Raw genomic sequence first — 14,173 nt, forward strand, 5'->3', positions numbered from 1 at the left:
TGCTCACTGGAATATCTTCCTGCCTGATGTTGCTAGTGTAGCATGGTTAGCTAAGAGGCTTATGAGATACTGGAGTGCTTACTAGTGCCGCTCTGTAAAGTGGGGAGAGCTGTCAGTGGGCCTTGAGAACCAGATTGAGTCTCAACTGAGGAAACTAGCACCTGCCCTGCCGTCACATGATGCTGCTGCCATTTACAAATTCTCACTTGAGAGCTGTGCAGTTGAGTTACAAGAAAGATTCTCATTCTCTCTCTCTTTCACACAAACACACACACACTCCACTCCATATGATGATGTTGGCCTGCTATCATAGCTATCCACGGTTGCTTTTGACAGACACATCTGCTTAGACTCATCTGGCAAACCCAGGCCCTAGACCGGAAGGCAGAAGCTACAGATTGGTTGATAAGTGGGTCGGTATGGAAACCTAGTCAGTAGGAGCCGTTCTGAACATGGAGTCCTGTACTGCAATCACATCTGCATCAGCCATGCACAGCTTCATATTTGTTCAGCATTCCCTACATGCCAGGTATGGGGAAAGCTGGTTAACACCCATAGCGGCTCACTTTCTGCTTAATTGTCCTGACTGGAACCTCTGTTAGAATACTGAATAGGTATGGTAGAAGAGGATATCCTTTTGTTCTTCCTGAGTGGGGAAATACTCAGGTTTCCACTACTAAGAATTGTGTTGGGAGGCCAGGTTTCCATAGCACACACCTTTAATCCCAGCACTGAAAAGGCAGAGACAGATACCTGTAACTCTTCATAGTGAGACCCTGTCTCAAACAAACAGACAGACAAACAAGCAACAAATAAAAACAAAGAATTGTGTTAGGGGATGGCAAGATGGCTTAGCAGGGGAAGGTGCTAGCCACAAGCCTAAACAACCTGATGAACTGAGTTTGGTCCCTGGAACCCAATGGTGGAAGGAGAGAACTGACTTCCTTAAGTTGTCCTCCGACCTCTACATGTGTACTCTGGCACCTGTGGTGTGTGACACACACACATACATAAATGCACACTAAATGTTAAGAAAAAAATAAAGATTTCTAAGTTCGAGGCCAGCCTGGTCTACAGAGTGAGTTCCAGGACAGCCAGGGCTACACAAAAACTCTGTCTCAAAAAATCAAAAAGAAAGAAAGAAAGAAAGAAAGAAAGAAAGAAAGAAAGAAAGAAAGAAAGAAAGAAAGAAAGAAAGAAAGAAAGGAAGGAAGGAAGGAAAAGAAAAGAAAGAAGGAAGGAAGGAAAGAAAAAGAAAGAAAGAAAGAAAGAAAGAAAGAAAGAAAGAAAGAAAGAAAGAAAGGTGAAGCCCCCACCGTTCCTGGTCTGGTGTTTTTATCATTGAAAGGCTGTGGGTTTTGACAGTGCTTGGTAATCATGTGGCTTTGTTTGTTTTTGTTTTCCTTTTTGATCCATTCTATTGTATAATGCATTTTACATGTTAAATGATTTTTAGCTATTAAGGCAACCTTGTGTGCCCAGGATAAATATTACTTTGTCATGGTAATATTTAATTATTAATTATTAATATTATTATTTAATTATTAATTATTAATAAGTGTGCTTATTCTTTGCTTGTTTGAGTTTGATAGTATGTTGGTTTAGTTTTTTAATTATAAGAGATTTGTCTGTAGTTTTCTTTCCTTGTGACACTTTTGTCTGGTTTTGTATGAGGATAATAACACCTCAGAGGATGAGGAGGGGGATATCCCCTCCTCTTTTAGTTGTGAAAGACTTGGTGTCAATTTGTCTAACCCTTTTAAGCATCTGGTAGACTTCTCGGGGGAAGCCATCTGGACCTGACTTTCTGTTTATATAGAAAGTCTTACTCATCTTTTAATTTTATCTCTGCCGTCTTTAGCTACACAGGCGTTCTGATTTGTTGTCTTTCAACTGTGACTTCAGGTTATTTTCAGAATCGAGAAGGGCTTCATCACTCCTAAAATTGGGTCCCCAACATTTCAGTGCTCATCACTGGCACTGGATGGTGGGCAGAATGGCTGCCTGAGTGTTGTGCTTTCCTTCTGTCATATCCAGGGGGCCCTTGGAAATACCACATTCTGCCAGTCCACCCCACTGGCCAGTGGATCAAAGTTCAGCCGTGAAGGTTTATATTTATGTCAATAGAACTATATTTACCTGTAAGGTTTGGCGTTCTAGGGGGTCTGGGGAGAAGGAAAATTAGCATTGAATATCTCTAAGTGCCAGGCACTGTGTAAGAGTGTGTGTATTCATAATTATCCCTACCTTTTAGGAGGAAATTAGAGGTAGCTGCATTTAGAATGGTTCTGATAGCTTAGTATTGCCTGGAATGCATGGTTGGCTGATTGCCCAGATGGCCTCTTAGGCTTTCTACAAGTCTAAGGTTTAGTCCTAGGAGGAGGGAGAAAGAGGTACACGTAAGTAGCATTGTAGGTCAGGAAATTGCATCAGGGCCCCGGAACTGATCAAAGGACTGACTGATATAGCAATACAACTTTCCATATGTATATGCCGGGATGCTAAGTTGCTGTTTTACTGGAAGAGTGGGAAAAGAAACTGTCAGCAAATGCTTAGAGTTCTGTGGATGTGGCTGGGTGCACATCTTAGATTCCAGCACTTGAGAGGCAGGCAGGAATCTCTGTAAGTTTGAGGCCAGCCTGGTCTACAGAGCAAGTTCAAGCCCTGTATAGTACAGGGATACACAGAGAAGCCTGTCCCCCACCCCTCACCCCCCAAAAAGAATTCTGAAGATGCAGACAGCCCTACATAGAAAGTCAGAGTTTACTCGGGGGGCTGAGGAGTCAAAAGCAAGAGTAAAGAAGTAAGTTTGCTCTGGCCACAGATCATGCCAGGCTAACATTATAACCCAGACCTGCAGGCCTAGGAGTCACATGCCTTCCTTCCTTCCTTCCCCAGCAACCCTTGAAGAATACATCCCACTCTATACAGTCACTTCTTAGTTTCTCCTTTCCCATCCCTTCCAGCCTTCAGTTCATGGCCTGCTAGCATCATTGCTGTACTGATGGATTCATTCGTTGTTGGTCTTATTCTGCCTTTGTTCTCGTTTCTGTCATTGAACTAACCATAAGCAGTCCTATGCCTGTGTTTGCAGCACACGTGTTTGCACTTGCCACAGAGGGGCCACTGGAGTGTGTGTGTATGCACTTCTAACTTAAGACCACTACGGTTTTTTTAGATTGACATGCAGTAAAATTGGTTTGTCATATAGTTGTATAGACTCAAACATGCTTATATTTGTGTAAACACCACCATAATCAAAATACACAGCGGTTTAGTCCCTTCCAAAGCCCCTGTTACTAGTCAAAGTCTCCCATTTTTAACCCTGGATAGGGTTTTGCCTGAGATAAGGTCTCACTGTATAGTACACACTGTCCTAGAGCTCACTGTGCAGGCCAGGATGGTACTGGAGTGTTCCTCCATCCCAGAGCCTTACACATGATAGGTAAGCGTGTTACCACTGAGCCCCGGCTTTAGAAGGTGTGTGTGTGTGTGTGTGTGTGTGTGTGTGTGTGTGTGTGTCTAGAGAGAGAGAGAGAGAGAGAGAGAGAGAGAGAGAGAGAGAGAGAGAGAGAGAGAGAGACAGAGACAGAGACAGAGAGAGAGAGAGAGAGAGAGAGAGAGAGAGAGAGAGCGCAAGAGAGAAAGCACTAGCTCAGTGTGTACATGTATTTTGAGACCAGATCTCTGCTGTATGGTCTTGGCTGGTCTAGAACTCATGTTTCTTCTCAGCTTCCTAAGTCCTGGCATTACGGTACATGACCATGCTTAGCTCCTTATGAAGATTTGTTTGTGGTATCAATACTGTGGTAAAAAGAAAATCAGAAATCATACATTATATTCAGCCTTTCCATCTGGCACAGGATCTCAGACTTCCTTTGTGTTTTGTCAGAACCTTGTTGAAGAGTACAAAACGGTGATTTTGTAGAAGCTTCCTGAGGTTTGCTGTTTGTTCATGATTATTCTTTCTGTATATTTTGCTTCGATAGGGTCTCACTATGTAGTCCAGGCTAGCCTTATACTTACGTTCCTCCAGGGCTACTCCTTCAGCCTATTATTATGTAAATATTCTATGATTCCTCCCTCTTCTCCCCACTGGACTGGTTTTTAACATCTGTAGGTATTTATTTATTCCTGAATCAGTTACTTTGTTGATTTCTTTGTATTTCTTACTTAAAAGAGCCCCTTCCCCCACCAATTCTGTCTTCTTCTCTACTCTTTGATTTATAGATCAATGCGAGTATAAATTCTTTGTTTAAATTCTTTTTTTAAATTCTTTTTTTTTAAAAGATTTATTTGTTTATTTTATATATGAGTACCCTGTAACTATCTTCAGACACACCAGAAGAGGGCATTGGATCCCATGACAGATGGTTGTGAGCCACCATGTGGTTGCTGGGAATTGAACTCAGGACCTCTGGAAGAGTGGTCAGTGCTCTTAACCTCTGAGCCATCTCTCCAGCCCCAAATTCTTTTTTTAATTATAATTACATCATCATTTCTCCTTTCCCTTTCCTGCTTCCAAACTCACCCATTCATGGTCTTTTTTTTTTTTTTTTTTTTTTTTTTTTATTATTAACTGTTGTTATAAACATATGTATATGCATATATATTCCTAAATACTTAAACATATGCCAGACTATGGATTCTTAGTTTTTACTTTATTTCGATGCTTGCCATCCCAGGTTTACTGTGGGATTTTTTCCTCACTGGCTTGCTGTTGTATCCTTTTGATACAGTATGTCATCATTCTTGGAGTGACTTCTTTCAGGAAGGTGTGAGGTATTCCAGAAGGCTGCTCTTTTTTTTTTTTTTTTTTTTTTTTTTTTTACTCTGCCCTGGCACCAGCTGTTTCTTCAGTGAGCCTTAGTTCTTTTCAGGAGAGAATATATTTAGAAAACTAGAATTAGCTGCCAGGGATTCACTTTGGGTTTTAGGGTCCATTCCTGTTACCATGCGAACACTTAGCCTGTTGATTCTAACTGCCCAGAGATATTTCATGGTATCTACCTACTCTGGTTTTCTCTCCTGTCTTTTCCTTAATGGTGAATATGCAGACTGCTTCCTAACTGCTTGCCCAGATATTCGCTCAGTATCTATTCAGAGCATCCTTAGTACAGGACACTGGGTACAGTGCTTGCCCAACTGTCACTATGCAGAGCATCCTTACACAGGACATTGGGGTTAGAGATGTGAGCTCCAAGCCCAGCTTTGTGTAGAATCTGAGAATTTGAACTCAGGTCCTCATGCTTGCAGTAGATGTTTTATCCACTGAGCCGTCTCCCCAGCCTACCATGGGGTTTCTAGGGGCCTTCTTTCTGGGATTGACAGCTAAAGGCAGGTACACTTTACACAAATCTGGGCTAAGGGGTAAAGAAGGTAAATCTCTGCTTAGGATTGCATCAAATAAAGTAGAAATTCATTCTTGGATTTCCTCCACAAAGGTGACACCAAGCTAACTAATTAGGCCATTGACATTCATGACCTCCAGCCACAGACTCTTAATCCTAGAGCCTAGCCTCTGTTATCAGTGATGATGGAAACCTTTTTACCTTTGGATAGAAGTAAACTCAGTTTACTCTAGTTCTGGAATCTTCAAGAAGTTTCCCTGCACTGTCTTGCTCCTACTGTCGCCACTGAATTCAAGAGTCATAACTAACAGACAGACCTGAGAAGAGGCCACAAACTCAAAATTATAGGTCTGTAGTCTGGAGACAATTTACATTTAAAATTTAGTCTTATTTTGAGCAGTATCAGCAGCTGATGAATCAGAAGCTGTGCCTGGAAACAAAAGGCTGAGGGGTACAGAAATGAGTGGCTTTGCTGTACGAAACCCTGTCTCAGAGAAACAAAACTAAAGCCAGGCAGTCAGGCAGGCAAACAGAAGCAACCCTAGCACTCATATCAAGATACAGCTTCCTGCGGCCAGAGAGATGGCTCAGTGGCTAACATTAGCTGCTTCTCTTCTATAGGACCGGAGTTCAATTCCCAGCATCCACATGGGGAGTCATGATTGTGTATATACAACGCCAGTTCCAGGGGATCCAGTGTCCTTCTTTCAGTCTCTGAGGGAACTGGATACACATGTGGTACACATACATGAAAATAAAACACGCATACACATACAATTAAAGAAATTTAAAATCAAAGATGTGGCTTTCAGGGCTACTGAGAGTGTCTAGGTGAGCAGACACACTTCCCAGCATGGCTCTGTGACCCTTCACTGTGCAGCTTGAGTGTGATAGATGGGTTTCTCCTCAGCATTTGAAAGCCAACCTCAGTGCTTGAAGGTTAGGTAGGTCTTTAATGATATAGACAGCCATGTGTCACTGTGTGAGAAATGGCAGTTCTGTGAACTTGGTGGCTCACCGCTGGTGAAGCTACTTTCTGCACATGGGACATTACAAAGTGGAGCTCTGTGGGTGTGTGACAAGGCTGTGCCAAGCAGAGAGATGGACAGAGGAGAAACCATCCCCACCGTGATGCAACTTCCTGCTTGACCTTCTGGCCTTGCCTTACTGGTCTGGTCTGGCAGGTTCCTTTATTTTTTGATCAAATACTTTGTTTTGTGAGTGTGTGTGTGTGTGTGTGTGTGTGTGTGTCTAAGTGTAGAGTTCTTATACCACAGATGTGTTCTGTTTCCTGTCTTAAAATAAATCAAAAACTATATGATGTGAATCTTAAAATTTTTTTGCATTTATTTATTTAGTGTATGTGTGTCTTTGAGTGTGTGTTCCATGGCACAGTTGTGGACAACCTATGGAAGGTGGTTCTCCCTTCTCCCATTAGGCTTGCATCATTAGGCAACAAGAAACTTTACCTGTTGGGCCATCTTGCCAGCCCTCATTTGAAGTCTTTATATTGGAAGATGTTTTCTTTCAAGGTGGATCTAAAAGCTGGGATCACCTTTCTTAGCTTATAGTTGAAGTGATTTTTAGTTCAGCTTTAAAGACATGCATCAAGGTACAATAAATGACACAAATGTATGATTTAAGAAGTAAATTATACTGGATGTAGTAGTGCACACCTTTAATCCCAGCACCCTGTAGAGGCAGGCAGATCTTTGGGAGTTCCAGGTCAGCCAGGACTGCAGAATGAGATCCTGTCTTTAAAAGGGGGCAAAAACAAAACAAAACAAAACATTTATAGTGCCTTTGAAATCTTTGTGAGTTTAAATTTTTTTTTAATTAAAAATTTAAAAGGACATTCTATTTCTTTTGTATGTGTGTTTGGGGAGCACAGATCACGCTTGCATGTGGAAGTCACAACTCGAGAGTGATGGGCAGTTCTCCCCATCCTTCTCCAAGTTCAAATTCAGGTTCTCAGACTCAGCAGCGGGAGCCTTCATCCACTGAGCCGTCTCACTAGCCCAGGTCTTAAAAAGCAAACAAGCTAGCATGTAGCATTTTTATTAATTTAAGTGACGTGTGTTTGTGTGTATGTGTACATGTACCATAGCACAGGTGTGACAGTCAGAGGACAGCTTGGTAGAGTTGGTTTGCTCCTTTTGACACGTGGGTCCTGAGGATCACGCTCAGGTCTTTAGGCATGGTGGCCAGCACCTCACCCTCTGTGCTGTTGCATTGGCCCTGAGTTAGATTTTAAAACTCACTAAGAAATGTTTTGCATGGGAATTGAGAGTCTGTTCTGATGTTCTTCACCTCACGTGTACCAAGTCTTTACTTGGAGTTTACTGATGCAAGTTTATTGTTTATGTCAGTAGCAGTAGCAACAGTGCAGGGCCAGAAAGGATTTTGTTTTTGTTTGGGGGTGGTTTTTTTGTTTTGTTTTGTTTTGTTTGTATGTTTGGGGTTTTGTTGGTGGTGGTTTGTTTGTTGGTGTGTTTATGTGTTAGAAGAAGAGGGAGCTCACTGGCAAGTGGATACAAATCTGTGTGATGATTCCCTCCCCAAGGGGCTCCAAAGGCCCAACTGAGCTAGTCACTTGTCCGAAAAGCTTTCCTTAACTCTCTTCCCTGGCACTGGTGTTGTTGCCCCCCTCTTTGGTACCAGTTCACCATGCTCATATTACCCATCATGGTCTGTTCTGCTGGTCTTCCTAATGTTTTGTCTTGTGCTCTCCCTGGCTGCCACACTGAGAGCTTAGCCCACCTTCTGTATGCCTGGTACCACTTGTTACATGGTAATTACTAATGAGGTAAATGTTTGGCATTGTGAATAAGTGGAAGAAAATAAAGAACAAACCTAGGAAGGCCTCCTAAGGGGGTAATGTTAGAGGCATGAGTAGGTTTGGTGATAATAGTTAATCAGTTAGTATGAATACCTAGAGAGCTTGTCCTCCTCAAAGTGCTGGAGGGAAGGTTTGTGGTGAGCTCTCTGTAGCAGTTGGTATTCTCAGTTTTAGTCTAAGGACCACCTGAGTCTTGTTGTGTTTCTTTTGGTTGTTGTTTTTGAGATAGAGCCTCAGGTAGCACAGGCTGGTCTTGATCTTCTGATGATGCTATACTTCCCAGTGGTGAGATTATTGACTTGTATCATTCGCCCTGGCTTAATAAAATCTTTCCTAAGCCCAGACATGCTGTTGCTAGCTTCTGGTGCATTCCTGCCCTTTGGAATTACAAAGGTACAGAGAGGAAAGATCTCTCCCCCTCTCCTCCTTTCCCCCTCTCCCCCTCTCCCTCGCAGGCACATGCACTGAGTTGGTGGAACAGCACATCATTGGGGGAAAGGTCAGAAAGGTCAGAAAGGTCTAGACGATGAGATCTGAGACCTGGCCCAGAAGACAAACAAATACAAGCCCATAGCTCTTAGGGTGCTTGCCTCCTGGGTTCTGTCGACTCCCATATGTTCCCCAGATGGTGGCATTTCTTGCTCAGAAAATTTTCAGAAGAAATTTAGGAACCTAACCCTTGAATATCAAGAAGGATATTTTAAAAGTAAAATTAAAAAAAAAAATCAATCCACTATCAAAATACACCTCGGTTTCTTATTTTCCTGGGGGCAGGGGAGACATTTGAACAGACTGAGAAGCACTCAATCGTGGAAGCAAGAAGGCTCCACTAGAGGGTTGTGTTAGCCTGAAAGATGTGGTTTCAGCATTTCTTAGTCTGGTAAACTGTTTGCACAACTCAACCTCAGGCTAAGGATTGTTTCCTGAACCACTCATTGACCAGTCAGCTGGGAATCAGTGAACTAGATGTTCTAGTTTGCAAAACTAGATGTTTTGCAAAGGCTAGAGGATTGAACTAGTGCCCAGCCAACATGGAAGTGAGGTTTGAGCCTGTATTAGGGTTGGCTTAGATCAGCCCTGCTTTTGTTGTTGTTGTTGTTGTTGATAGGAAGATTAAAAGTAGATAAAGGCAGGTGTATTAGGTAGCAGCTCTCCAGTGGGTTCCTGGATCTCAGCTGGAGCTCAGTGAAGTCACACATCCTGGCTAAATCGAGGTTTTACATCGCTTAGGGGAGGAGTGATGACGTGCCAGCTAGGAGCTGGGGTGGTGTCCATACACAGTCAGAATCTGAGCCCCTGGGCGGGCACTCTTGGGTGGGTTGCCGGAAATGCTAAGAAGTGATGCTAGCCTGGAGCTTTCACCAAGTGGGCGGGGTTGGTAGAAGGAGGGCAGATGGGATTTCCCAGTTTGTGCAGGAGCTGAGTTCCAGACTAACGGTAGTAGTAGTTGTTGTTGTTTTCAAGACATGGTTTTTCTGTGTAGCCCTGGCTGTCCTGGAACTCACTCTGTAGAACAGGCTGGCCTCCAACTCAGAGATATCCACCTGCCTCTGCCTCCGGAGTGCTGGGATCAAATGTGTGGCCACCGCACCTGGCTTAGCTCTGCTTTTGATACATACATGGGCATATAGGTGTTTGGGTTTGCCATATCCTTCAAGGAAGCAGTGGAATTTACAAAGTTGAACTCACACATTGAAGTTATTGAGCAACTTACACAAGAGGCCATGACCCAAACTCCCAGCCGCGAGGTCCACGTGGCAGTGCTTGGGCCTGGGGAGCTGAGGACAGCTCACATCTGTGCTTACGTAACCCTGCTTCCCAGCTTTCAGAGCCAAGAAAACACACAAGCCAGCCCAGCGGGGCTGAGAGCCTGTAGAAGCACACGCCATGCGCCACACAGCGAGAGTGCCTTGGCCCAGCCTGAGGATTATCATGAAGTACTCAGGCCTCTGCTGCCTCTTGTTCCTTTTCCTGTGTTCATAGGCAGTTCGGGGAACTGGTAGCAGAGGCCCCTGTTTGTCAATGGGATCAGTCCTTTCCTGCCTGGAGTCTCGTAACTTTACTTTTTTCTACTCCTATTTTTTAATGATGGTTCTTAAATGCTTTAACCTTCCTTGTGGCCCACCACCCACTTGAGGTAGTGGAAAAGAAAGGATCTGGGAAGTGGACCTGTTTAGAAAGGTTCTTTGGAGCAACTCCCGTCTGTGTTGTCTGGAAATCAGCAATTCAGTTCACAGGTCAGCAGGCAGCGGCAGCTCAGTCCAGTCGCAAACACTTCACGGATACACCAGCAGTCCAGTTCAGTAGAGTCGGGTTAGCAACAATGGTGACACAACTAGCAGAGACAGCCAGACAGCCAGACCTCCTTGAGTCAGCAGGAGGGACCAACAGGAACACCAGGAGAAGTTCTCTGGCTGTGTGTCTTTCAGGGAAGGTCAGTGAAGACTCGGAGACCCACAAGTGTTATAGAGCTAGCTGTTCCAGCAAGCCAAACTGTCTCTGTCACTCCATGGAGTCCTATTTATACCCTCCACACATCATGTGTCCTCCTCGTGCCTTGCCTCAGCACGTGCATCCAATCAGCCCGAGTCCTTGGAAGCAGCAAAACCCAGAAGGTTTTTGGTGCATTTCTCTCTATGGTGTTCCAAAGAATCCATCACGTGCCCTTCACATGCTTGCTTTACCAGAACATCCTCTCCTGTGTCTGCTTCAGTGAAACATTGCTTCACGTGTTTGCCCCAACAAAACACCATCCAACAGACTTTCCAAAGAACCCTTAAGTGTCCACTTCAGAGACGAGTTTCTTGGGCTTTTCTCATTGAGGTAGAGCTGGGTGTGCAGTGGAGGCTATCCCCTACAGTATGGCAGGCAGAAGGTCTGCAGCTTCCTGGCTGACACCGGAGCTAAGGAGGCATTCACCTATGGGCCTGCTGCTGCTGCGTGTGTGTGTGTGTGTGTGTGTGTGCCCATGAATGTATGTCACATACATGCATTCGTGTGACAGAGGTACACTAACACACACACACACACACACACACACACACACACACACACACAGCATTGGAGTTGAGTAGGAATGAAGATAGACTACCCATGTCTGCTCCCTGGCTGGGTAGACAGCAACGTTGCGGCAAGGGATTGCTGGAGGACAAGTAAGTCAGACAGTCGGTGCCAAAGGGTATCCACAATAGGTGTTATTTGAGGTGGGTTAATTAAGGTGTCTGTGCACCTAGGTAGTGAGCAGAAAGATAGGTAATGGAGACAGAATTTGGAGAATGGTTATTTCACCTGGGTGAAAGAGACAGTGATTGTTACCAAGGAAAGAGGCCGAGACAGCATAGGTGACAGGTAGGAGGGACATGAGTGGCATGGCGCTGGGTAGCTAAGGTTTCTTCCTACCCTTCTACCTATCTAGAATCTTCATTTCTTCCTTTCTGCTTGGTCATTCATGCCATCTTGGGAGCAAGAAAGACCAGAATAAGAGTTTTCAGAAGATCCTAATTTGGGGTCTGTTCTTCCTGGTTTTAACCAGCACTCTGAGCCTGTCGGAACTAGAATTCATCTGGTCCAATATTTATAATTTATGAATGGGAGTGGATAGAAATGGTTCAAAGATCATCCAGTAAGTCACTGATGCGGCTGCACTAGGGTTCAGGCTCCCTCTCTTACTTGGGGCTCTTTACCTCAGCATCTTTCCGCAGGGGCAACATAGGACACTTTTTGCCCTGCAGTTGTGTATAGTTGTGGAGGCTTGGCAGACCACATGTGAACTCTGGGTTGGTTTCAGAAAGTATAAGGAAGCCGGTAGGAAGGTAATCCAGAGGCCTCTTGGGGTCTTGTCAATAGGGTTTATGTTTTTCAGTGCCTCTACAGATGGCATGGGGCCTCCTGAAGAAAGAAGAACCCAGTGATGGGTCTTGAGGCCAGTGTACCTTGGCATCTCCCAGAGGTCTTGTCTTAGGGTTGGGGAATTGAGCCTCGAAGCCTAGTGAGTCTCGTGAGCAAGAGTGGGAATCTCTAAGGACCTTTATTGTTTGAAAGTTTCAAGGCTTGTGAAAATGTACTACCATGTTCTCTGTTGTCCAGCTTACCAGTAAGAGTTCTTTGGGGTCTGGAGAGATGAGTCAGTCTGTAAAGTGCCCCCCTTTCAAGCATGAGGACCTGAGTGCAGATCTCTGGCTCCCAGGCTTGCCAGCATACATCTGTAGCTCCAGTGCTGGGGCACGGAGCAGGAACAGAGCCAAGCAGATCCCAAGAGATGAGCCTGGCTAAGTTATTGAGCTCCGGTTCAGTGAGAAACCTTATCTCAAAAATTACAATGGAAAGCAATCAAGGGGGAAAAAAAACAGTGTTGACCTCTGGCTTCAGACCCACACCCTGTACACACCCATAGGTAAGTATATACCCAGCACATGGACACATTAAACCCAAAATCTCTTGAGCTTTTTATTAATGTCCCTCCCAAGATCAGCCGAGTTGGACTGAGACCGTGTGTTTGTGGCAGTGTCCTCAGGAGATCCTCTTGATAGGATTGAGATCTGCTGTACCAGGTGACCCCTAACACTGTCCTCCAGCGGAGAGAGTGCCTGCTCACCTCAGGGGAGCTTGGGAGGTCAGAGCTGGGACAAGAGCAGTATTGTTAAGAACTGGTTCTGCAAGACCCTTGACCTCCAAAAGGGGGGGGGGTGTCACAGGCTAGATTCAAGGCACAGCTCTTTTGAGTTTGAGGCTGTCCTTCCTTGCCTAAACTCTGTTTCTCAAGAAAGTCAAAGGATGAAGGCCTGTCTGTCAAAGCAAATGTTAGTTGGTTCAAGGAAGTGAGAAGGGCTAAGGAAATAGGCAACCAAGCCTTGGAAGGCTTGAGTGCTGGGCCTGTTCAAGGCACTTGGCCTCATTCTGTGCCTGGCCACACAGCTTTCACCACAAAAGTGATTTGATCAAAACTGTGTCTCAGAGGAGAGTGAAGGAATGGGAGCAGGTCCTGTGGTGAAGAAGCAGAGAGATAAAATGGAAGAGGATTCCTGGAGAAGGAGAGGAGGTAGCAGCTGCCCAGAAACAGGGGGGGGGGAAAAGGCTCATGGCTTCTTTTGCTAGAGGTAGATTTTAGGAAGACAACTGCTCCCTGGGGATGTGAGCTACTTTGTTTTTTGTTTTTGTTTGTTGTTTTGTTTTGTGTTGTTGTTGTTTTGGGGTTTTTTTGTTTTGTTGTTGTTTTTTAATAAAAAGGACAGATTGGAGCCTGCACAGAGGTGGGCACGAATGAGTGTTTGTCATTCATGTATTTCAGGTGACTCTGATCTGCTTAGCGTCCCACATTCTGTGGCTTCCTCCCTGTGTTCTAGTGCCTGGTTTGTTTGCCATGTGAAGCTAGCCACCGCAGAATAACAGTTCCCCAAATGACATCAGTTTAGTGATGATGCAGTTAGGAAATGGTGAGGTAGAGAACCTTGAGGGCTTCGTAGCTGCAGTTTCTTTCTTCAGTGCCCTTGGATGCTTTCCAGAAGCATGATTTAATCTGCACGGCTCCCATCCTGACTTGTCCTGAGCGTAGTTTTTCTACTGAGCATCTTGCTGGGGCTCATGTTTCTGGAACCTATTTTGCGGATGTCCGAGGAGCGTGGAGTACTGTGAGCCTGGGCTTGCAGTCTTGGGTCTCTGCCTGGACCACTTTATGCATTCCACAGGCTCCTTTCTTCTCTCTGTCCCTGACCATGTCAGAATCTGCTGTCTTCCTTCCCCTAGTCTTTTGAGCCAAGCACTTTCCTACTGACCCATTTCTCTGACTTCTTCCAGGACAGGAACTCTGGAGCCATCCTGATCTCACCTTCTCAATTCACACTGCTACTTTATCAGCCACTATTTCTAAGCTTCTTTTTTCTTTGAATGTTCTCTCTAGCTCGTTCCTTTTGTGTCCCCTTCTTTTCCTCTGGGATCTCATGGCCTCCAACCTTCTCTTTTGAGTCCCTTCTACTCCCCCGCTGTC

The 14,173-nt window shown here is 44.7% G+C and overlaps 1 protein-coding gene across 2 annotated transcripts in view; it reads left to right on the forward strand.

Annotated features, from left to right (window-relative positions):
- B4galt1 (beta-1,4-galactosyltransferase 1) overlaps nt 1-14,173 on the forward strand; it is a 48,759-nt gene that overhangs the window by 13,570 nt on the left and 21,016 nt on the right. The window lies entirely within an intron of this gene.

The sequence above is a fragment of the Arvicanthis niloticus genome, chromosome 5, assembly GCF_011762505.2.
Source record: "Arvicanthis niloticus isolate mArvNil1 chromosome 5, mArvNil1.pat.X, whole genome shotgun sequence".
Classification (NCBI taxonomy): domain Eukaryota; kingdom Metazoa; phylum Chordata; class Mammalia; order Rodentia; family Muridae; genus Arvicanthis; species Arvicanthis niloticus.